The 24,061-nt window shown below is 36.1% G+C and overlaps 2 protein-coding genes across 8 annotated transcripts in view; one reads left to right on the top strand and one right to left on the bottom strand.

The window, feature by feature from the left end:
* IMMP2L (inner mitochondrial membrane peptidase subunit 2) overlaps positions 1-24,061 on the bottom strand; it is a 628,424-nt gene that overhangs the window by 389,175 nt on the left and 215,188 nt on the right. The window lies entirely within an intron of this gene.
* The window catches only part of LRRN3 (leucine rich repeat neuronal 3), a 33,766-nt gene continuing 30,433 nt past the window's right edge, over positions 20,729-24,061 (top strand). For both annotated transcript variants that reach the window (XM_061467699.1, XM_061467696.1), the window contains exon 1: positions 20,729-21,316. The gene's annotated coding sequence lies outside the window, so the exon portion shown is untranslated. The remainder of the gene's footprint in view (positions 21,317-24,061) is intronic.

The following is a 24,061-nucleotide window of genomic DNA, read 5'->3' as shown; positions in this document are numbered from 1 at the left end:
AAATAAGTAAGAGAATGTTCATAAGTGAGAAAGAAAATTAAAACAAATTATTATTAGCAAACTAGTAAGTAATCTGAATTTTTGGCATAACATGGCTTTTAGCTTTTTAATCTAATGAACCAAAATGTCTTTAGCAATCAATAGTGACAGGCCCAGCACTGACAACACTTACAAAACAAAGGATGAACGCTACATAAATATTATTGGGGTTAAATTTTTCCCAAGACCAGGCCTCAAGTCTCTGCCCACAGACAGTTATATCTGCACTCCTGCGCTCATAAAAAAAAAAACTTAAAATATATACAAAGAGTTTATTATACCATACAGAAACATTGTAGTCAATATTATCTTTCATTCCCATTATGGAATTATGAGTCAGACCTCACTCTGGAATGAACGCACCTCTCTGTTGAACCTCCAGAGACACAATATTGGCCAGCATTGATGTTTAATTAAACAATTAGCTCAGAGGTTTTGAATGCTTATCATAAACTAATGCTCATCAAACACTAACCGCTCTGCTGCCAAATTACATTTTAAATACAGAAAGGCAGCTCTAATAAAATATTAATTTTACAAATTTAAATGCACTGTAGCAAAGGAAAAAGAATTAAACAGCTTTGGTCTTCCAGCCACATCATACCTACACACTCTAAAGATATTTCAAATTACTGGCTAGATGATTATTATTACTATGTAAATATAGAGGTCCAAAATGAGGACTGGGACCCTTGAGCTAAACAGAGAAAGCATGCAGGGTTCTGAACAGTTTATGAATTAAAGAAGCTACTTTTTAAAAGACTCCTAACTGCATGTTAGATTTGTAGTAGTAACACATTAAGCAAACCTATCAATTGCAGTGAAGGTAGGTGAATGTAAGAGTAGACCATTGTTCATGAGACAAAATGTTGGCAATCTGATTTCAATGGCCATGCTTCACAAAGCATTTAAGCATGTGCTAAAGGGCTCTCTTGGCTAGGGATACTTTCTTGAATTGTGTCTAAGTAAGTGCTTTGTGGAGTTAGGGCCAGATAAAAACACACATTATTCCTTTTTATGCACAGAAATATTCAAATACAGAGTGCTCAGAGAACTGATGCGTTCAACTTGTCTATTATTTAAGAGGAAAAAAAAGAACTGCATGCACTTAGCAGTTATAGGAACTCATGATTTACAGATTCATTGACAGTCACACCTGAAGTTGACTATGAACTTACTTGGTACAGCCTGTTTTCTACAAAGCTGGATTGATGATGTATGCTGGAATGAATGTATACTTATAAAACCTAATGTAAGAAGTATGTTTTTTAACTATAAATAAAACCTTTGAGTATCTACGGTTTGGAAGCAACTTTGAAATGCAGAAATTCATGCAAAGGTATCTGTTTTTTTGAGATATTTTTTAGAGGAATTTATGTATTTCATATATATGTTCTTCATGCTGCTTACTTCTCTGAGGGCAAGAGCCCACAGACCCATCTTACGGAGGAGGGTGTTCAGTGATCACTACTATCTCATCTTTCTTCTAATAGAAAAATGCCAACATCTCTATCACCAATGCAAAAATACTCAACAATAAGCTGTAGAAAATACATATTTGTGTGTAGAAGTGTAAACAATTGAAGAAAGCAGTAGAACCAAGGGAACCTGCATTTCCATCTATTTTTTAAGTTCTAATTTCCAATTAATAATTGGAAATAGATCTATTGTTTATCTTATCAGTTGTACAGATGCTATTATTTACTGATGATAGATCTACTATGCTATAATCTATGAAAAAACCAAATCTGTTTTATTTGCTTACAGCCATTAAAGAAGACTACATTTCTCATTATAGTTACCCTCATATAGTGTGACTTCTCGTGCTTTGAAGTCTTAAGAGAGGAATTACTGCAATATACAGCTTTCACTCAGAAAATCTGTCTTTCATGTCTTAGGAAATTAACCTCAGCCTCACTAAATATAATAATTAGAAGTATAACAAATTGGTTTCCTCTAATGAAAGAGGCATGTTCCTAGTCCCTCACATTTTACCTCTACCCTCCAACACTGCTGGTACTAGGGGAAAAAAATATTAAAGAAATTTAATTTAGAAAGAAAAAGCCTTTTGATTTCTAAGTCTAGTTACCAGCTTTTACAAGTATGTATTTGACATATTCCACGTGACAAAGTGGTCAAGATATTTCCTAGTACTAGGACAAAAAAACAACCCAGTGCATTATCTGACTAATCTAGAATCTCACTCGATAGTTATCATCTCTCATTTCTACAAAGTCATCACTGCCAGCATATACACATTTGTTCCTCTGTTAACGTTGTGCTACAGCTTAAGTAGACATTCTCACTCTGACAGTGCTTTCCTCTTTGAGCAAAACAAAAAAAAACAGTACATTTTCTTCATTACTAAAGGACAAATAATGACTTTTTTTATAATAGCTGTGTTACAGAATCTCTATTTCCACAACTTCAGCTACCCATCTTGCATCTCTTCATTTTAGAACTCATTTTTTGATCATAAGTGACCAAAACTACAAAAAGAATTCTAGATGAGCTCCGGCTAGTGCCATGTATATTGTCTTTAATATTTTCTTTTCACTCCTAAAAATGTTGCAATACATCCTGATATATCTTTACACTTGTCTTTTTTCATTGACATGTCACATTTTTGGCTTTAGTCAGTGAGACTAATAAAGCCAGATCTCCCTGTGATACTTTCAGTTATAACACCCAGCTTGTAACAAAAGTCTTATTAGTTCCTAATTAGACTTTGTACTACGTAACTTTGTTTCACTTACCCTTGCTTCCCTGACATTCCTGATCTGACTTTCCCATCTTCTATGAACCAGTTGCCCAGCCTTTATTTTTATATGCAGGGAACTATTTCCTCCAAGTTAATTCACAGTTCATTAAGAATTTCTTTCAGCAGTAGCACAGATCTGAATTAAACTAACCCAAGGGGGCAGAGGGAAATATGCTTTTTTTCAGTGATCTCAGCTCCCCTATCCAGTTTATCATACCAATTCTGCCAACAGTCAACATCAGGGAGAAAACAAGCCCAGAAAAGGAGGATATGCTTCTTTCAACAGAGATGTAATCTGTAGACATGGTCAGCCTGCTCCAAAGGCATTACCCTGTAGTTCCTCACAAGCCTCAGCCTGTCTAACAGCCAACTGCCACAATCTTCTCCTCGATATTAGCCTTTATGTCGACCTGGCTCTAGACTTTTTGGATCTAACCCTCATTGTACTGCTTCAGGATGCTAAAAAAGTAGACCACCATTCACTTGTTGCCAGTACCAAACACCATCATGCTGACAGGGCTGCACAAAGGGTGAGAGGAGGAGAAAAGCACGTGGAGCAGGTGGCAAATGCAGCTGCTGGTGGTAGAAGATTGGAAAAACTGCAGACAGCAAGTTACTCCGCAAAGGTCTTTACAGGCCAGTACCAGACTAGTAAGAGCAATAATGCCAGTGATCACGAAGTCTCATACTCAGTAGCTCAGCCTCTGCTACTACTTCCTAGTAGCTAGTATTGCTCTCAGAAGACGAGATCTTTTCCTCCTTGTCCCTTTCCATGCTATTACTGTTCCTCTTTCCTGTTCCCAGCCATGCACTCCTAATCTGGGCATTGTTCAGCCCCTCTGTGAACTGCTTGCACCCACCTCAGAACAAATAACTGCCTGAAGCACACTGTGATTGTATGCACATATGCTGTGAGACGGGAATGCTCAGCAAGGAGAAAGGCATGAAGACAGAACCATGCAGCTCTTTTCTTTTGCATGTCTTCTCCTTTTCAGCCGTTTTATCTATAGACTTTTAATACAAACTAATCATTAGTAGTATTAATGAATAACTAAGCAATGTATTTGAGTTGCTAGCTATAAACCAAGTGGAATGCTACTCAGTGTTAAAAAGAGTATGCTAGTTTCAATGCTTGAAAGGTATTTAACTGTTTGGAAGACTTAAATCACTAATTCAAATCACAATGCGACTTCATGGCAATTTTGACTGCCTGGTGGGTCAATTAGAAAAGTTTGGAAAAAATTATACCTTTTTTTTCAGAAGAATCCCTAAAGAAAAGAAATACACCAGTACACCACCCTGCAGCATTGAAATAGGAGTTCATTAACTTGTCATATTAGAGTGCAGGCACACTTGCAGATATAGAAATGTATCATTAAATGAGGTGTCCTGTCCAAATATATATTATTTAATTACTTACTTGTATAAAGACAAGCTTCTGCTTTAAAAAGTCATGAAACTATAATGAGGACAGACTGCAGCAGAGTGAGACTTCTGAAAGGAGCTATCTATCTCCAGGGTAGCAGCTGAGAAAATGTCCCACAGTTATTATATGACTTGAGAACAGAAACAGGTTGTGATACAATTAACCTTTTGGCCATATAGAAAATAATATTTTTAAAAGAAGTGTTTTCCTGAAGGCCAGAATTTGTACACCTTGCAAACTCCATTCCAATCAGCACTTCTTCAAAACTGATAAACGCAGAGTAGTTACCATTAACTTTTCTTTTCAAAATAAGTATTATAAGCACCAAAACATATTCTTAGCCTGCACATAAATTTTCTTTATTTGAAAGAAATTACAAGGACAGACAGTATGTGCCAACTACTAATACAGGAGCAGACAATGGACAAAACAGTAATAAAGAGGAAGGTAAGGAACAGAACTTCTAAAAATAGCAAACATAGTTTAGTCAACCTGGCAGATGCACTTTTTTCTGCTCTTAGACAGATCTTCTGTTACATACAAAGTATTGCTGTTAATCTGTGAAATACATTCCAGGATTAAGATTTAACAAATTTACCTCCTTCTGAGCCAATTAACATCCTTGAAAGGGTATATTTTTATTTAAGATTTAATAACAGCATTCTATCCTTGTGGAGCATACACACTACAATTGCTGCTGCAAGTATCTGTGCAACCAGCAATCAAGGGAAGCTTTGCTAATGAAAATGTTGCTGTTGTTCCATTGAATTAGAAATATTTCCAGCATTTTTGTTAATTTAAAACTAAAGTGAAGGACTGTAACTTTTCTGTTTTATTCTGAGCTGCTTTCTGTTCGTGGTTATTTACTTGCTTATGAAAATAAATAAAATATTTTTATTTGCCTTGAAAAGGAGGAGATCAAGCAAGCAAAGCTTCAGACCTTAAGTGCTGACAATGCATAAATTTTAACTGAATATCCAAGGCAATTAAAACCACCTAAAATTCTCAGCTAGGGTAACTTCATGTGCCACGGCACACGCCATCTTTCACATTCTTTAACTACTCACCTCCTTTACCTATTCTCAGCCATTGCTCATCTTAGTTGTGAACTCAAAGTATGGCCAGAAAGATGAAAAGTTTTGCTACCCTATTTATTTGTCCATTATTACAGGAAAAAAAAGCACAAGGCTGTTCTCTAATACAATGACAAACGTTGAGCATTTGATTCTGTAAATCCCAAGTTGTCTACACTGAATGTGCTCCTTGTTTAGAAATTAAGTTCTCTTTTATAAGTATCCTACTCAATTAGCATTCTCAGCTTATGCCATAGCTCAACCTTTACTTTCTTTTTAAAGAAATTTGATAAGTTACACAATAAGAATTCTGGAATAAACCTCAACATCAGCTAGAAAATATATTGTGCAATTTTGCTGCCTTTCTCCATCTTGCCATTTTTTACCAGCTTTTTTACATTTTTTGTAAATAATTTGGACATTAGTATGCAACTTACCCCTTAGAATACTTTATCACAACCTAATGTTTCAATATAAATTAAATCTTTCTACAAAGTCAATTTTTAAGGCATAAAAACCATAGTACTGGCACCAGTGCTGTTGGTCATATATTGACATGTTTACCAAAAGACACTTCTAGGATTAGAAATAAAAAATCACCATATCCGATATACAGGGACTATTATATCATAAATTACTGCAACTTTACACTTGGAAAAAAAAAGATTATCTACTTAAAGAAAAATACATAAACTAGAATAGACACAAAAAGACTACTTTCATAAGTCATCTCATAATTCAGAAAACATAAGAATCAGTTATAGGATAATATAATACAAAATTTTACTTTTTTTACTTTAGGTTTTACAAAATTTAAAGCAAAGGAAATGAACTGCAATTAGAAACAGAAGTGAAATGAGGACAGTTTCAAAACTGTCTACACTAGGTGGTGTAGATTTTTCTACACTGCACTAAAAATTACAGAAGGGTTTAAGTGACCAGACAGGTGAAGAATGTTACCCCAAATCACCCTTTTTCAATAAATCTTCCAAGTCTGAAGAATAGCCTTTTCAACACACTGAATATAGCACCTCAGTGTTCTGACATAAAAATAAGGTTAGAAATGTAAAGGCAGCTAGAACTTACCTATAAATTCTTTCAAAAGCAGTTTTGTATTTTGAAAGAAAATTCACAAAACAGAAGAAAAAACCTGTAATTGCTTGAGGAAATATGTTATATAAACAGAGTGAAGGCCATAAAAAAGATGAAAACAAACATGAAATGAACTAAACATGGGTTTTAATTACATAAACAAGTTGATGGTAATGGTCATAAGCCTGATACTTAAGCTACTTGGTTTTGTGCATATTTGTGCTCTACTCATGGCATAGTGTCTTTTGTTTTATAATATATTTCAAAACAAATTTGAAAGCATTATTATCCAGCAATGCAAACAGCACTACAGATGGACAGAAATCCTAAAGTAAAAGAAAGTATTAAAGCAACTGGAATACTGTATTCAGTTTTGGTACCTGCTATACAAAAATGATGTGGACAGGCTGAAAGGGAAAGACCACAAAGATGCTGCAAGGACAGGGAAGCCTGCCATGTGAGAAATGGCTGAGAGAAGTGAGTCTGTTCAGCCCTGGGTAAAGAAGACTCAAGGGAGATCTTATCACCAGGTTCCAGTATTTAAAGGCTGGCTATAAAGAAGATGGATACTCCCTTTTTCCATGGAGTCACACTGAAAAGACAAGGGTACTAGATACACTTACTCCCAGAGAGATTCCAGTTGGACACAAGAAGAAGAATTTTCACAATGAGTAAAAGCAGCCATTGGAATAATCTTTACCAGGGAAGTAGTGGATTCTCCAAGACTGGACACTTCAGCTGGAGAGGGTGCTGGAACATCTAATCTAGGTCATGCTTCGCCAGGAAAGGTTGGACCAGATGATCCTTGAGGTCCCTTCCTACATGGTATTCTATGATTCTATGATTTAATCTGCCATTTTTTTAAATAAAAAGATTCAGAATCAAGAGAAATAATCATCCATCATGTAAAACAATATAATTGCCTTCTTTTGCCCATTAGATCAACTGCTGTTTTCATAATCTGGTAAGTGAATGAAAGAGCTGGAAAATTTGGGAATTTATATGCTCATTTTGGAGCTCAACATGTTCTCTCTTTCTGAAATATCTTTATTCAAATATTGTTAAAACTAAGATGTGAAATCCCGACCACACTGAATTCAGTAATTCACAAAACTCTCCTCAAGGAAACCAACACTTTACCCAGGTTTTCACTTACATATGTTGCTATTACTTACTTTAGTTTATGGATTATTTGCTTTCCAAGTGTATAACAGAGTTTACAAAGGACCTTGGAAAAGTGACCATGGCACATAAAATAATTGCTACCATGAAAGCCACCATTTCACATTTTTCATGGCTTCAAGGAAACCAGTAGTAGATTTCTCATTATAAGACCTTAATTCTGAACCCCATAATGTAAGACATTTTATTACAACATCTCATTCCCAAGTATGTTAGGAATGATTTGTCATTGAAAGTGAGAATGATCCATGCTTCCTTGAGATCTTATCAATAAATTACTGCAAATTAGCTACCAAATAAGCCCGACATTGCTGTTGCTGAATGCTTCATTTCCACAAGGTCTTTAGAGAGCCAGCGCATTATCCCACTGAACTACTGAAATGCAGAATTATGTGGTATTAAAAGTGAGATAAGTGTTTATAAAGCCTATTGAATGCTTTCAAAAATAAAGACCTATAGCCTTTCATTATTTAAAAGAAGTTTCTCTCTGTCTTTAAACCCTTTAAAAAGCCTAAGAAGATTTTAATATTCACAGGATTTACACACAGGTAAAATAATAGAGGCACAATTCTCAGAACAAAAAGATTTGCCATGTATTATAGAGCTCTGTAATACTGGAGCTCTTCTGAAGGGGTTTATTAATCATACTATTTAAAGGTTGTGACACATTTATGCTCAAACTAATACAGGCAAAGTAATTCACAGTTATAAACCTGTGTATGAGACAGCTCTAGTGTTGGGACACTTGGTTTTAAATGCTGGCCCTTTTTGGACCCTGCCTGTTATTGTGTTGAAGCCAGTTAATTGGTGCATCTTAACTTTTTAGTGGTTTGTGTGTAAAGAAGAAAAAGGTGCAATTTGTACCTATTTGGATTTGCTTTGAAAAGGCTTTGTCATTTAGGTTGACTCAGAAGAACCATAAAACCTGTAAAGAATAAGGATGATAATTCATATTGTATTTCTCCTTAGCCAAGATCATAAAATTTTATACTCACTTAAAAAAAAAAAACCTGCAATCTGCAGAGTATTTATTTAAAACATAGAAATAGGTGTTGACCATAAATATACTAAAGATGTCAGCCTAATTTATAAATAAATATTTAAATGGGGTTTAGTAAATTATGAACATAGATCTTCAAGCTTTATAGAGCCAAAATTTATTCAAGACTGAGCACTATGAAAATCTGCATAGAGACACTGGATATTTCTTGCCATCAATACCCTCGAAACTTCGGAGTACAGTTGTGCTGACTGTGGGCAAGGAGAAGTCATACTCGTCTATGCCGAGTAAAAGCTTCTCTCAGCAGTTCATCCAAGCCAGAATATTGACCTTTCAATTTATTAGCCTTAGAAGCTTCAAAGCACCTACCCATAAAATAAATGCCTTGCTGAATGTCTTTTTGCCTCTCCCTTCCACCAAAAATTAGAAAAATGGACTGCACCCATGATTTCACCTTCCCAGTTTAAACTGATGAATGGAGTTCCAGCATCTGACTCCAGGAGTATTGCAGTGAGAGGGGCAGATGTTGATCAGGCAGCACTTACCCCATCCATAAGTGTTCCTCCCACCTCTCCAATGCACACTCTATATTGGAAAGAAGGGAAATGCACATAAAAGAGCCTATGAACCAGGTCTTGGGCTGACAGCTTTCTGGGGTCAGTTTGGCCATGTGTTGAGCCCAACTAAACCAAACTTCAGAGGGGTCCTTCTGAAACAGCTAGAAGAAGGAATAGATCCACATAAGCAGCGAGGGCCAGCCTTCCCTCTAACAACCTTGGAAATGTCTGACAGGTAACACATCTTGAAGGGAAAGAAGAGGACTGCAATCTCCATCGCTCTGGAGGGAAGCTAGCAAGGACAAAGACCTGAACAGCCAGCAGAGAAGATTTCAGAGAGGAGAACTGTGTTTTTTTCAAAATTAGGAGTGAGGTGAGAGAAGGCAATTGCATGTTCTTTGCACAGCCACAAAGATGAAGGAAAGACTGGGCCCAGGGAAGATGAATCGGTGGAAAATGAGACTCAAAACCTAAGGTAATTTAGTTAGCTCAGTTAAGAATATTCAATTAAAGGCTGTGAAATGCAGTGTAGGCAGCAATGAAGAGTTTGGCTTCTCTCCAAAAGTAGCTGCACTCACACCCAGGACCAGGATGGTCTCAGGAGGCGTTAGTGAAATTAATGGAATTACTAGAATTTCCTCTCCTGGTCAAAAGTTAGTGCTCCTGCCTGACATACCAAATTATTCACCATTTAGGTTACTCTTGAGGCACATTTGTAAATGGCAATATTAAGTCTCCTTTATGTTCAGTTCAATATTCTCCATTTGACATAAAAGCAGCCATGATAAAAATATGCGGCCTGAGAGTACAGTTAGGAAAATATGAGAATGAATCAGCAGTTTGATTTCTCCCTCTTCAACCCACACATTTTAACTTGCTGGGTTTCCAGTTTGAATGTTATTACTATTTCATTAAGGCCATAACTATCTGTGTTCTGGTTCCTGAAAGCAATTTTGGCATAACATTCAAATTAGCAGTAATGAGAAAAATACACTCTTCCATCATCAAGTTTGTTACCTTGATGAATATCTCTCTGTAGAAAAATATGAAATGAGTTAATGTATCTGCCTATTAAAGCCACTTCAGGAGATGGCTGAACATAGTGGTGGCCTATTAGCTAAGGAGAAATCCAACCTAAGGCCCAAGGAAGAAATACAGATACATCTAAAAAGTGGATTTATTACAACTATTTCTTACAGCTACTCATAGAAAAAGTGGATGTCAGCAAAATTAGGAGTGCTAAAAGATCACACAAAGAAAGATTGGGCAATCTGGGGGCATTTGGATTTTGCATATAAGATAGGGAGGCTTATGTGTGTTTTTGTGCATATAAGGATTTCTGTGACTTCTTTGTACCTGAATTTAAGATTATTGTTGTAGTTTAAGCTCAGCTGGTAACTCAGAATCATGCAGCCGCTCGCTCACTTTCCCTCTTCTTCCCCCTTCTGCCACTCAGGGTGGGATGGGGAGGAGAATTGAAAGAATGTAAATCCCATGGGTTGAGATAAGAACAGTCCAGTAACTAAGGTATAACACAAACCACTACTGCTACCACCTATAATAATAATGATAAGGGAAATAACAAGGGGAGAGAATATAAAACTAAAAGGGGAAAAGGAAAAGAAAACAATAAACCCAAGTAATGTGCAATACAATTGCTCACCACTGCCTGCTGACCAATACCCAGCCTGACCTGAGCAGCAATCAGTCCCTTCCCGGTGACTTCCCCCTAAATTTATATACTGGGACTGACATGCTGTGGTATGGAATACCTCTTTGGCTAGTTTGGGTCAGGTGTCCTGTCTCTGCTTCTGGATTCTCATGTCCCTCCTCACTGGCAGAGCATGAGACTGAAAAACCCTTAATCAGGGTAAGCATTACTTAGCAACAACTAAAAACATTGGTGTGGTATCAGCGTTGTTCTCAGACTAAAGCTGAAACACAGCACTGCACCAGCTACTAAGAAGGAGAAAAATAACTGCTGCAGCTGAACCCAGGACAGTTATTTTGTCACAGTAACAAACAAAAAACCAAACCAAAATGAACAAAAAAGTCCACAAAAACAAAACAAAGCAAAACAAAAAAAAGCAAAACAAAATGAAAACCACACCAAAAAAAAAAAACACAAAAAAACCAAGCAGCAGAAGATACTGAAAACATTACCTAAACTACAGAGTGCTGTTTCTATTTAGTGATCAAAGCTGCAGATAGGCACAAAACTTTGGGTAAAATCTAAGGCCTTCAAATGTCAATTTGTTTTAGTGAATATTATCAAGGGGATTACGGTTTCCAGAACTACCTAGACAGATGGAAATCAAACATTATAATGTGGATATTAGTTTCCTTTTCTTTTCTGAACCTTTTGCAGTGCCATTCAACTATGAGTATGCAGAAATAGGTAAACCACTATTCTGTAAAGGCAAGTAAATGTAATTACTAAATGTGCATTTGCTCTATTATAGTTACCAGGGTAAATATTGAGGAAAGCTGTTTTACCACTGAAAAATGAGTATTCTCACCAGTTGGGGAGTTAGAATTTCCCATGTTCTCAAATATATGAGTATCAAAAAACAGTTTGACAGAATTTTGGACACAGAGATGAGGACTCAATTTATACAGAAATCTGCTAAGTAGGGTTTATCTTTGATGAGAAAAAAAGGACTGAAAAGACCTTCCCAAAATGTTGAGCTTAGCTCCTTCTCCTTTCAGCATGAAGTCAGCTATTTGTAAATATACCTCTTTTATAAGTATACCAATCAGTATCTCTAAGGAAGGGGTTTTTTTTTTAATGTATTCCCTTGGTTTTGTTTTTTTATCCAAATTACTTTCACTAGAAACTTGTCACAGGATCTGATGACTCAAATGTGAAGGAAAAAAAAAACAACCAAAAAACTTTTTGTATTTCCAGACCTAAATTTAACCACAGCCACTTGCATATTTTGTTCCTCTACTAGCTTTACCTTACTGTGTATCAGCAGGATGTATTTGCCAGCAGGAATCTTATTTTCTCCCCAGCTCTCCTACACTGTGCAAGGCAAGGTTTTATAAATCTCTCTCTGTGATGTGGGCTCGTCTGTTATCTGAATAGTATTTAATTGGTTTTGTTCCAGTTTGAGTTCTCAATTTTTTCTAGCACAAAATCACTACTGAATGAATTATTCTAAATGAGATGTCCAAAGTGCTACTAATTCCTTTTTGCTGGTAGAATAACTTTCCTGGTGCATTTTATGAATATTACTCTTTCACAGCTGTGCCATGCTGTGACATGTCAGCTCATACTTCTTGATCGACCAGTAATACAGATATGTTCTCCTCCCCAGTTATTTCTAAGTAATAACCCCTCAACTTACATCTGAATTACATGTTATTGGCTCCAAATGACCTTTCATTGTAGACTATGTGGAGTGTAATCCCATTTCTATTACCAAAGTTCAAACAGCCTTTCTGAATGATATTCCTATGTTCCTCTGAGCTGCTTATCATGGGAAAAACCTCCCTCCTATTCTCCCTGTCTTTTGCTTCCTCTGCACAGTGATGTCATTATAAAATTTATTTGGCACTAAACTATTATTTATAGTATCCACTGCATTTTATGTTATATTTTTAATCCAAATATTTAAATTAAGTTATTAAAAAATGTTCGTTCTTTTTCTGTGGTAACTAGAATTATAGATCAAGTTATTAACTCTTCATTGTCTCTGAGTATCTACTTAATTGTCTTTGGGTATTTACCTGGTCCTCACCAGGTAAACTGACCCTCTAGTACAAAAACAGATGTTAGCTTTTTCTGAGAGTACCTATCCCAGTTATTTTATTAAAAAATATTGATTTCATCTCCTTTGTGATAATACTGATGGGAATTGGAGGCTGAATGCACTCTTTCGGAAACATACTATTTACACCATGAAAAAAATTGCTAGTATTACCAAAAACTGAAGATCTTATTTCTTGCTGGAAGCATAAATTGAAGGATAATGAATAGCAAAGCTTTTAGTGTACCTTGAGACATGTTGTGAATCCTCGCAATAAGACAGTAAAAAGCAAACATAACCAGTACAGGACTGAAACAACACAAATACTCTGGAATATTAAAAATTGGTATTTCTTACCTGAGATATATGAATTCTGGTATCCATATGTAATCTAAAGACATCTATTTTATTTCACTCAAAAGTATTCAGCTAATTCAAGCCAAGGACATGTCAGCTTTACACAGCCATCATTCTCCCTCTCATTTAACAGTCAAGTAGTTAAAGAAGAAAATCTGTGTAGGGCTGGCTGGTCACTAATTGTGCACACAAATACACATAAATCCCTTTGAAACGTATTAGCTTTAAAAGTAATCTCTTGTAACCCAAAACAGCACATGAGCTACACAACATATATTAAAAATAATTATCAGACATATCAGACATCAACTGCTGACAACTTAAGGCTCTTCATTACAAAATAAATTGGTATTAACACGCACTCAAAATATAGAATGTATTACTATTTTCAAACAAAGTTAACTTTCTGTAGTGCTGGCTTTGGTTTTACATGACCCTACAGACTTGTGGGGTTTGTAGGCCTTAAAAATGGGAATTTCCATCTTTGTCTTTGCTTTTCTACCCTGTTTGACAGAAAAACAAACTAATAAACATTCATATACTGAACATGCTTAATAAGAACACTTACTGGCCACATACTTAATTTCCCTACAGCTCTCTGGCAATCAGTTACCTTTCTACATATCTCTGACTCTTCCGCCTTATTTGTGAACAATTCTGACCTTTAATGAATAGTTTGGAATCAGTTCCAAGTTATTTAAATACTTATACTTTAAAGCATATCCTGTCAAACCAGATTCATCTGGCCATTCTAAAGCAACTTTTTGTTTCTGAGCATATCAGTGGAGCATAAGCAACAGCTAACAGAAAGGGTTTTAATTCAATTGTTATATAAGTGTTTGGCCAGCACAGAATACATATGCTATTCATGTGGGGAAAATGTGCTGGCCCAATACAATATAAGCATGTTTGGGTGTGCATTTGCAGTCGTGTCTTAAGCTTAACCAAGAAATTTTGCCAAAATAGACTCACTTTCCAAGCAAAGGTTTGACCAACTGTTGAATGCATAGCCATCATTGCAGCCCTGTTTTAGCAATTATCATTGGATAGGCACTTCCTTCAACTTCAATCTATTACCATTTTTCATCTCAGCAAATGAAAATCAGAACTAACGTTTTTTACCTAATGGTACACTAGCTTCCTCAAATACCTTTAGAATACAGGCATGCAAAATGCAGGACAAAATAACAGCTCTTTCTCCTGTTTTAGTTATTAACACTTTCATCTTGGTTTTAGTAGGAACAAAACAATCAAAATGAACATATATGCATCCCTCAAATATAAACAGGTGTGCACATTTTCATAAACATGTAATACAGTACTCATACACCGTAATCTTTAAAGATATAGTGGGTTTATGTCTCTTTTGTTTCCTTTGCCTCTTTCTCAGTCCTGTAATGCAATCCTTAGTGTCTGAGCACCAGACTTCAAATGAGAGATCTATTCAAAACATGCACAGACAAAATAAGTGGTTTCCTTAGTAATGGGAAATATCTGAAAGCTTCTGAAACAGCCCCTCCTCCAGTAAGTCATTATGCACATGATCCTTTCTACCCCCAACTTATTAATGTAAACATAACTTTACATTTAAAGAAAAATACCTAATGTGCAACCATAGTTTTTGGCAAATTACATAGGATGCATTTACTGCAATCCTAATTAAACTGTTTTTTATTCAATAAGGTTGCTGTATGTTACAGTGATCTTTTCATTAATATTTTAGATCTTCAAGTTGAAAAAATAAAAGAAATTGTGGAACTAAAATACTGAAAACTTTAATTTGGTACCCATTACACTCCAACAGTTTAATGCATTTCATTTAAACTATCATTAGGTAACCATATTCTGAACACACAATGAACATATTCGTGCTGTTCTTTGTCACCACCAAGATAACTTCATTCTACTGATGCCCTGGAGAAATTACTCCAGTACTTCTCTTAGAGTAAAAGTAACTAAAACCAAAATGAAGTTATAGCTCTAATATTTAGTTAGGTCACTCTGGTTGTACAGATTCCTAAATCTGCAATATAGCTTTTTGTGCAAATAGTTATGAAAAGAAAGTTATATAGGATTGCTATTGTTGCCCATCCATTTTAACATTAAATCACAATAAAATATAAAAGAAGACAGTGTTTTTTTAGTTTCATCAAAAAAAAAAGGTAGGAAAATCAAGTCTGAATTTAGGACCTGAATTATTGAGAAATGCACAGAGGTTTGCCATATATACTTAAAAAAAAATACATGTGGCATTTAGGGAAAGTGACCAAATTGAAAAATCTTTTAGTGGGAGAAGGTTTTTTTTCACTGACTATTTGCAACACTTCCCAATGGTTACAGAAAGGGGGTAAACCTGTTTCAGATAAAAAAAAATCCCAAACAGTTAATTCTCTATAGAAAGAAAAACAGGTATGAGCAAGAAAAGGAGAGTCTTCTATAAGGACAGAAAGTTCAAGATTTGCCAACACCCATAAGAATTACAAGTCACAGGCAGGATGAAAATTCTAGTCTTTATATTCAAATCATTACTGTCACCATTTCCTTCATCAACCTCACATACAGATTAGCTCAAAAGCCAATACACTAAAAGGTGTATCTCATGCACTGAGTATATCTTATGCACTATGAGCAATAAGCAGTTTACACCAACACATTCATCTCAGACTTAAGTATCTACCACTGAGAAGATCTCAATAAGTTATATACAATCACTGTGGGTTACAAAAACTGAGATGTCACCACAAGTAAAACATAAACATACTGAGATGAAATCAGTTTTAAAAAGGAATACGTACACTGAGCTTGAAAACCTCTTTACAGATCCCATGTTTCATCTACCTAACATTCCCCATATTTCATCTACCTAATCCAGCTGCACATAAGGATTCTCTAGCTGCTTTTCACTACTCTGTCTTCATTAAGATTCCCAGGCGGCATAGTGAGGTTGTGGTTGCTATGTGTGACTCACTTCCAGCCTTCAGCTGGTATGCCAGAGATTTTTACCTATTAAAATAGAGCCAGGGATGTAAATTAGAAGAACTCAGGTATCACTCTGAGTTGGACCCATCAGGTATAAAACACGTTAAGATTTTTCAGACCTCAGGTGATTCCTGAGGAAGGCTGACTATAGCTCTGGGACCTATAATGAGGAAAAAAATATAGCTCTTGTCTGGGATCTTGTCCTTTTTGTCTCACAGAACAGTTTCTGCATGAATAGGCAAATTTGGTGGAATATGCAAAATCCCCTTGATCACCAAGAAAAGCATCGACTCATCACCACTGCTTTTATTCACCCCCATCAGACATGACTGAATTTGCCTGTACTCGAATTTTTACTATGCAGTTACGGATTTTGTCAAGTCATACTTGACATACTACCTACATAGCTTTTAATGAATAACTGGTGCTTTGTGTAGACGTGAAATTTCCCTTATATGAAACTCTTTACAGGTTCCTGGCCTAGATGAGTTTCCATCTGCTTTATCTCTATCCTATCAACATTAACTTTGAGATCTGGTAAAACAAAGTTGGTAGCAGGTTAAGTACCCTGAGCATAATGCTTTTCATTATGAAGTACAACTGTATTTAGACACTTGAACTCCTTGTTGGCAGCAAGCCTCTTATCTTCAGTAAGGGAAAAGCTAGGCCTAGAAATGTAGCTTTTGCTTATAACTGAAAATAAAAATTCAATTTCAGAGACAGACACATTAATAAAAGTTAGCCCTTGTCTGCATAGAAGCACAGCCTTTAGGAAAATGTCAATAGTTAGTGGCCATAATATCTAAAAATGCACATGACAGCATCAGGTTAACTGCACTGTACTGCAAATGCTGGCAGAATGGGATTACATGAAGTGATGGCACTTTTTTCCCTCTTCCAGGCAAATCATGCAGTAACAACTGCCTATAATTAATAAGTCAATAACTGATGATGTCACAAGACAGATGTCTTTGAATCTAAGCAGTTCTGAACCTTCATTCAGAAAGCAATATGTCCCCACACCTCATACTGAAGCTACACCAAGGGTATGATTTGCAGAACTGGTGAGAATTAATCTGTCAAACACCAGCTCCTCTCTTTTTCACTCTAAAGGCTACAAGAAGAAAGTGAGAAGAGTCACCACTCAGCCCTCTTCCTTGTAGTTATGGTTCCTCAGAAACCAAGATAGGGGTACATGTAGTCAGAAGTGATAAAGCTATACAAAAAGCGTCGGCTCTTTTACACTTGGATATAATTTGTATGAAGATGCAAGGAAAAAAGAATTTTTTTTAAATTGTCAATTTAGGATATAAAGTGTGTCATATTAGAATTTAAATCAAATACCTGTGGGTTTTTTTACTATAACTGCATAGTATTTATTGCAGTTTTTAATTATACTTGCTGCATTCTAAACACAGCTGTGTTCTCAGAGTCTAAAAACACTAGAAATGGTCACCATTAAATTCCTGAACCACAAGCCTACAAGGTATTAAAGCCCAAGGATGCTCCACCTTTCTATGTAATGAAAAAAGGAAAAGGTTTTGAAATCCTCTTCTGATTTTAAGAAAAATACAGACACAGAATCACTGTATTTTAATAACTTAGGTTTTTGTGCATCACATTAATTGTCCATTACAAACAAATAATTACTTAGTTTATTTCCATGTGTATTCAGTAATCAGATAAAATGTACGCTAAAGAAATACCTGGAGTTAGCCTACATTACTTTCACCATCACTCCACCAGTCTGAGATATTTTTTTCCTATCCTGTAATCTAATAAGCTATATATGTAGTTCTGGTAGAATAGATTACATTGCTATTTTAAAATCACCAAGCATCATAGTTAAATCAGCAGGAAAATAACTTAATGAACCTTAATCATCATAATTGTATTGGTTATAAAAGATATTTTTCTCCTGCAGATAGTTTGAAAAAAATTATTCTTTAGCATTAGCTAAATTAAAAAATTCAATTATTTCACAACTGAACTTTATTATGATATAATAACATTTCAACTAATATGTAAATGTATGCCTATCAAGGAGGTACTTTAATTGCATATATAGTCTAACATAAGAACTCAGTTTCTTTTTACAAGTATGCTTTAGCTGATTTAATTATTTAGTCCTCTAATTACACAGTCCATACCAATCAACCCAAATGAACCACTTCTGTAATCTTAATTTCACATGTCAAATCACTGAATACGTTTTTGCATGATTCTCATGTTAACCAGAAAGCCAGGTATTGATTGAATGACAGTAAGTACATGAGGTTAGGAGAAAAATACAAGAATGCTTTCATGTAGGGTAATGGCAGTCTCTGCTGATTCCCTTTTCCCCGGATCTTCTTTTTCACCATTGCTCGAGATAAGAGAAATAGCAGTATTTAGTTGGCTTTAACAGAACATTTTCATATTTTGAATTTTGTCCAGACTTTTTGGATTTTTCTTTCACCCCTGTCCCACACCTGTAGCACACACTTACATCATTCATTTGGGATAGGTGTGGCTAACTACATGGTTGAGATCAGGAAGGACTTCCATTATTCTTGTGGGGGCCAGTATGGCAAGAAGTCTTACTTTTCTGGCTTTGGGTTGTGCACCTTAAACACATCCCAAACACTGTCCCATCAGACATGGGCTGTTATGTTGTGCAGCAGGGAAGATTCACAGGTTCACTTTAGGAAATTAAAATGGTTTTTATTTGCAGCTCATGGTGGTGAATATTAAGTAACAGCAGAGGCTCCAAGAGCCGCCTGCTGGGGGCAAAGAAGAGACAAGGTTTTACCAGTGAGCCCTGAGGCTACAGAAAGGTGATGTGACATCTTCTTTCTGGCTTGATGGTTCCCTGTCCCAGCCCCAGGGAAGAAAACCTGAAAGGTAACCAAAGATGGGTTGCCCCAACTGTTTTTGTTATATCTCCTTAACTCACATTAGAAAAAAATATGTGATGTCCATAATAAGAGAATGGCAGAAAATGCATGGGCACTTGGCCTTCCTCCTACCCTAGACTATTTTATGTATTTGCAATCCATCACTTAAATGCCATTATTTTATATATAGAATCATAGAATCAACCAGGTTGAGGTAGTTCTACTCAGTTGTATGAAAACTGAACAGCAGACAACTTTAAAACATTTAAATATTGTTCCCTGCACTTAGTTTAAATGTAGCATTCATATATTTAAGGCAGAAAGAAAAAAAAATGCTTTTTTACAGCCACAACAATATAAGTATCAATGAGTCAGGCAGGACTTGCCCTAAGCAGTTATAACAAACTGAAATTTATCCAAATTGCATTACTTTAATTCGCTTTTCATAATAAGTGATTTTATGAAGTGTAAAATCATTTTCTTACAGACGAAAAAAACAAAAATAATGCAGTCCACAATCTCAGTCTCAAAGTGAATTGAAATTATATACAGTATGCATAAAATCACAACGATTTTATAATAGAATTCTGGTGCTATTGCTGTTGCAAAAACTACATTAATTTACATTGTTTGCTAATCTTCAGAAATTTTTTTATGCTGTTATTAGCCAGGACTGTGAGCCTTTCTTCAAACAAAGCAGATGAGTGTGAAGTGAGAACCACATCTCACTTTAATCCACTAGAGGGTGGCCTGCCTCAGTCAGGGCTGGAGTACTGAATTCATGCAAGATATCTAACATTTTCTTCCTTTTGACCTGTTGAGAACCAATACTTTGTATTTCACTATTCTTCATCTTATATTACAAAGAAAATTCCTTTATATAAAACATTACATATGATTAAAAAAAACCCTTTCCTAAGTGCATCCATTTCATTTATTGTTTTGCATATCTGGAAGAAGGGATGATGCATTTCAGTGTATAGTTCCCTTGAACTGAGAAAAAAAAAAAAATCATAGATTATTTTACAGTTTCTAAAACCTTCATATTTTGTATGCCTTTTGTTCACAGATACAGGATAAATGCGGGGGGGTTATTCTTCAGCAAAGAGTATGGCACAAAGGGAGAAAAAAGAAAGAAATGGAGAAGGAAATCTGTGCAGCTTATTGTTTATATGATTAGATGGCCATAAAGCAGTCAAGTACACAGAAACTGAAATAAACTGATTTTATTTGACCAAGTTCCTTCCTCAATTTATTCTAAATTTTTATTTGTCTGGGAGATATAATATCACTCTTACTTTCTACCGATAAACATAAAAAAAAATAATAATATTTGATAAAATCTGGAAAAGGAGTAGTATGAAAAATAACTTTCTTAAGAATAAAAGAGAAAAAAAATGCACCAAAACAGGGGGCAGGAAGCACAAGACATTTTTCCTGAATGGTTTCAACATTCAGTATCCTCTGAACTACAGCAGCCTTTGCAGAACTTCAGTGATCTCTAACAAGTTGTTGCGAGCACAGATAACATCCTTATGCAGCCTTAAAAAAGGGGGGGGTAAAACCTCCCGAACTGTTCTGTACAAACACAATGCATGCCCTGTAACTTCCACAAATCGGAAGAGATATCTGGGAGCATGCAAAGGCTTGTTTCGTGTATCCGTACCCAAAGCAGCAGTGTCACGTAACAGACAGCTTCCCACGGCCAACCAGGCTGGCGCAGCCGCGTGTACTACGTGGCATCTGGGCACGCCAAAGCATTGGCTCCTCTCTGGGGAGTGGAAGGGGCTCAGTTATTAATGACCGCTGAGAAGGCAGCACCATGTCAGTGTGACAATCGACTGGGTGAACGATGCACCGCTAACCACCATGGAAACAAGGAGAAATAGGAACAGCTAGCGAGCATCTCTCTTTCTCTCCCCCCTCTCTCTCTCCTCTGGATCGCAAGCCTCAGCCCAGCCAGGCAGCAACAGCTCTCTGGCAAACATAAGGGATCTCAGCTGGCAGCACAGAGAGTCTCTCATGGTGTAGGATATCAATAGATACATCTTTGTATTATATACTGTTAGACACACGCATGCACGCTGACTCTCTCACACACACATGTATGCATATTTATTCAGACTCTGCCTTTAATACAAGTATGTGGCTACCTGAACTAAGGAATCAAAATTACTGATATGCAAGAACTCCTCCAGCTCTGAAACTACTCCAATTACAGGGTAAGTTCTTTATTTTCAATTTTATCCTGTCTTTTATCTTAACATGTAAACTCTTTCCCTTTTATTCTTTTTGTAGTTATTTTATTATTTTCACATTTAACTTTCTAAATGGAAATGCAAATTAGAGATAATCTGAATATTCTTGCAAGAGTGCCAGATTTGTGCATTTTTTAGCTTGAAAGAACATCAAAGAATAAAAGAATTATAAACAGAGAACGTTTCACCTGATGTTTCAGATGCAAAATTAAATTACACAGTTGCTCTGTGTTTTGAAACCAATAAAACAAGATACAGGACAGCCTCCTTTCTTCTCTCCAGTGCTAGGATTAAGGGGAATGCTGTTTATGTCAGGACCTAAAGACCACTCAGCAGCAAGGCTGAATGAGCATATCAGAAACAGTTATTGAATTTCTGCCAGGCTACATCTTAAGGATTGTGGCAAATGACTTTGCTTAAAAACATCCCTTTTCCAGTCAGAAGGGACAGTGTGAATGTCTGATTACCGATGCAGCTCGAACTGACGCGTTTGGTAAAAAGGATCGCATTAAGCAGAAGAGTTCTAATCTTCTCTGGTAATTAACAGGATCACAGCAGGGTGCCTCTAAAGTATATTTTAATCTAAGGAGACTGTTCAAATCCATCACTATAAAAGCTTTGCCTGTTTTAGTATAGGAAGGCTCAGAACTGTTTGTCTTTGCTTTCCATGTCTTTGTTTTCATGTGTCTAGTTGGAGTTTTTGCCCAGCACTGCTGTTGAGAAAGAGATGAAACCAACATAGGGGGATGGAGGGGACAGTAAATGTAGGGTGCTAGAAAAAAGACAGTAATTTTCGATTTAACCAATCTATGCAACCAAAAATTCCATACTAGCACTACTCTTGCCTAATGTGTTTGTGTTTATGCATGTGTATGTCATTTCCTTCATGCAGTATGAGAGTACCTCAGTATCCCTTCAGAAGAAAACACATTCAGTAAAGTCCATCAGCATGGATCTGTGATTCATGCATCAGAGAATGCCAGAGAGAGAAATTTTACTTTACACCATGAAAAGACATGTTAGCCATCTAATGCATGCTTCAAAGTGAAAACATACAACCTGCATCTTCCTGCATGCTTTTGTTTCCTTTTTAGAGTACTATTTCTATACTAAAAACAGCTCCGTATTTAGATTATTTCCCCTACTCTTCTTCCTCCCCCTCACTCCTGTACCCCTTAGAGATCTGTTCCTTTGCAGCAAAGCAATTATTTGCTTGTAATTTTAGAATTAGTGTGTTTTGGGAAACAAACACTGTGAAACAACCATCAACAGATAGCCAATGGCTGTAAGCCTGCCACCTTTCCATAAATGTCAGGCAATGGGTAGTTTAACAATATGTATGGTAAGAAGTCAATTAATTCAGGTGACCTTTGTAAATGGTGACAATAAAGTAGCTCTGACAATACACCACAGCATTCATTATTCCCTCTGGAAAATGAATGAGCTTAAGAAGAGGTTCCCTTTTCAGAGTACAAAATGAAAGGTATTGAAGCATTAGCTCCTGCTATTGGCAAGCTTGCTTCCCCTAATTCAGATTGTCTATGAAATCCGTTTTGAGCAAGCTGGCTTATTTTACTATGTGAACCATAACGTCTTGTTCAATTAATTAAATATCCTGTTCTCACACACATTGCATGTGCATTTTAGTTGTTAAAACAAGAAACTCAAGCTACTGCGTTAGATTTTTGCAGAATGTACTGTACAATAAGAAGAGAGAAAACCTGATTCTCAGCTCTTCATGTTATATGCAAAGGACTACTCAGATGAAACTTTTTTCTGTATATCATGGCACATGCTCAGCTTTTCTGAATCGTTATCCTTACTTATTTGTAATGTAAAAATTAAGCAACTATTAGTAACTTTATAACAGGTTTTACCACATATACTTTAATGCAGTACTTTAAAATATTATGCAGTTATTCCAAAGAGTTTCAGAAAAATGTGGTCATTCCAGTCATACATGTTCAGATCAAATATGCATCATCTGAGTACACAGCATAGACACTCTTCACCAGCAAAGCAGTCAAAATGTATGGTGATCTTATTTTGGTTAATACTACCTCAAAGCTCCTGCAATAATGTTGTAGTGTCAGACAATGACTGGCTGATGTTGTTATGGCAACCCCAAAGTACCGCCTTTCAGGGTGGTACATCTGAGCATGACATCACAGCATGCCCGTTTGGAGTACCCAGAAGTGGGTGAGTATTCCTCTCTTGCACCAGAATGAGACCAGATCAAGCAGGCAACAGTGCTGTCTCTGACACAGATAAAAAATATAACCTACAATCTTTGTTAATTGATCAAGAGTGAGCAGCTTACGAAAATACATCCTGCAAATCACTTGTGATCATTTGTCCATCGGACAGTAGAAGACAAAACCACTTTTGCAAGTAAAAGCAAACCAGTTAGCAGTGTTGAAGCCATTTTCATTGAATCTTACCCCTAATCTTTATTGTATTAATAGATTCTACAAGCAAACCAAAAGCTTTGCTGTTTGGCAACACCCACTCTAACTTTAAATGGTTGAGGTTTAATAGCCACATTTTAGAGCTCCTAAAGCAATAGAAGAAGATATGCAGTAGAAAACACAGCTTTTCAAAACAAGCTCTATCTCACTTCTGAAAGAAAAGTCACCATAGAGAAACAATTAAACCCGCTTTTAGTGAGTTATGGTACATCAACCTTTTCCTTAATTCACATAGCCTTCT

Source organism: Pezoporus flaviventris, unplaced genomic scaffold, assembly GCF_033815535.1.
Source record: "Pezoporus flaviventris isolate CSIRO_AGI_PZ_B2104156 unplaced genomic scaffold, CSIRO_AGI_Pfla_v1 ptg000045l, whole genome shotgun sequence".
Lineage (NCBI taxonomy): Eukaryota > Metazoa > Chordata > Aves > Psittaciformes > Psittacidae > Pezoporus > Pezoporus flaviventris.
Note: the sequence above shows the minus strand (reverse complement) of the source record. Positions and strands in the feature narration are given on the sequence as shown.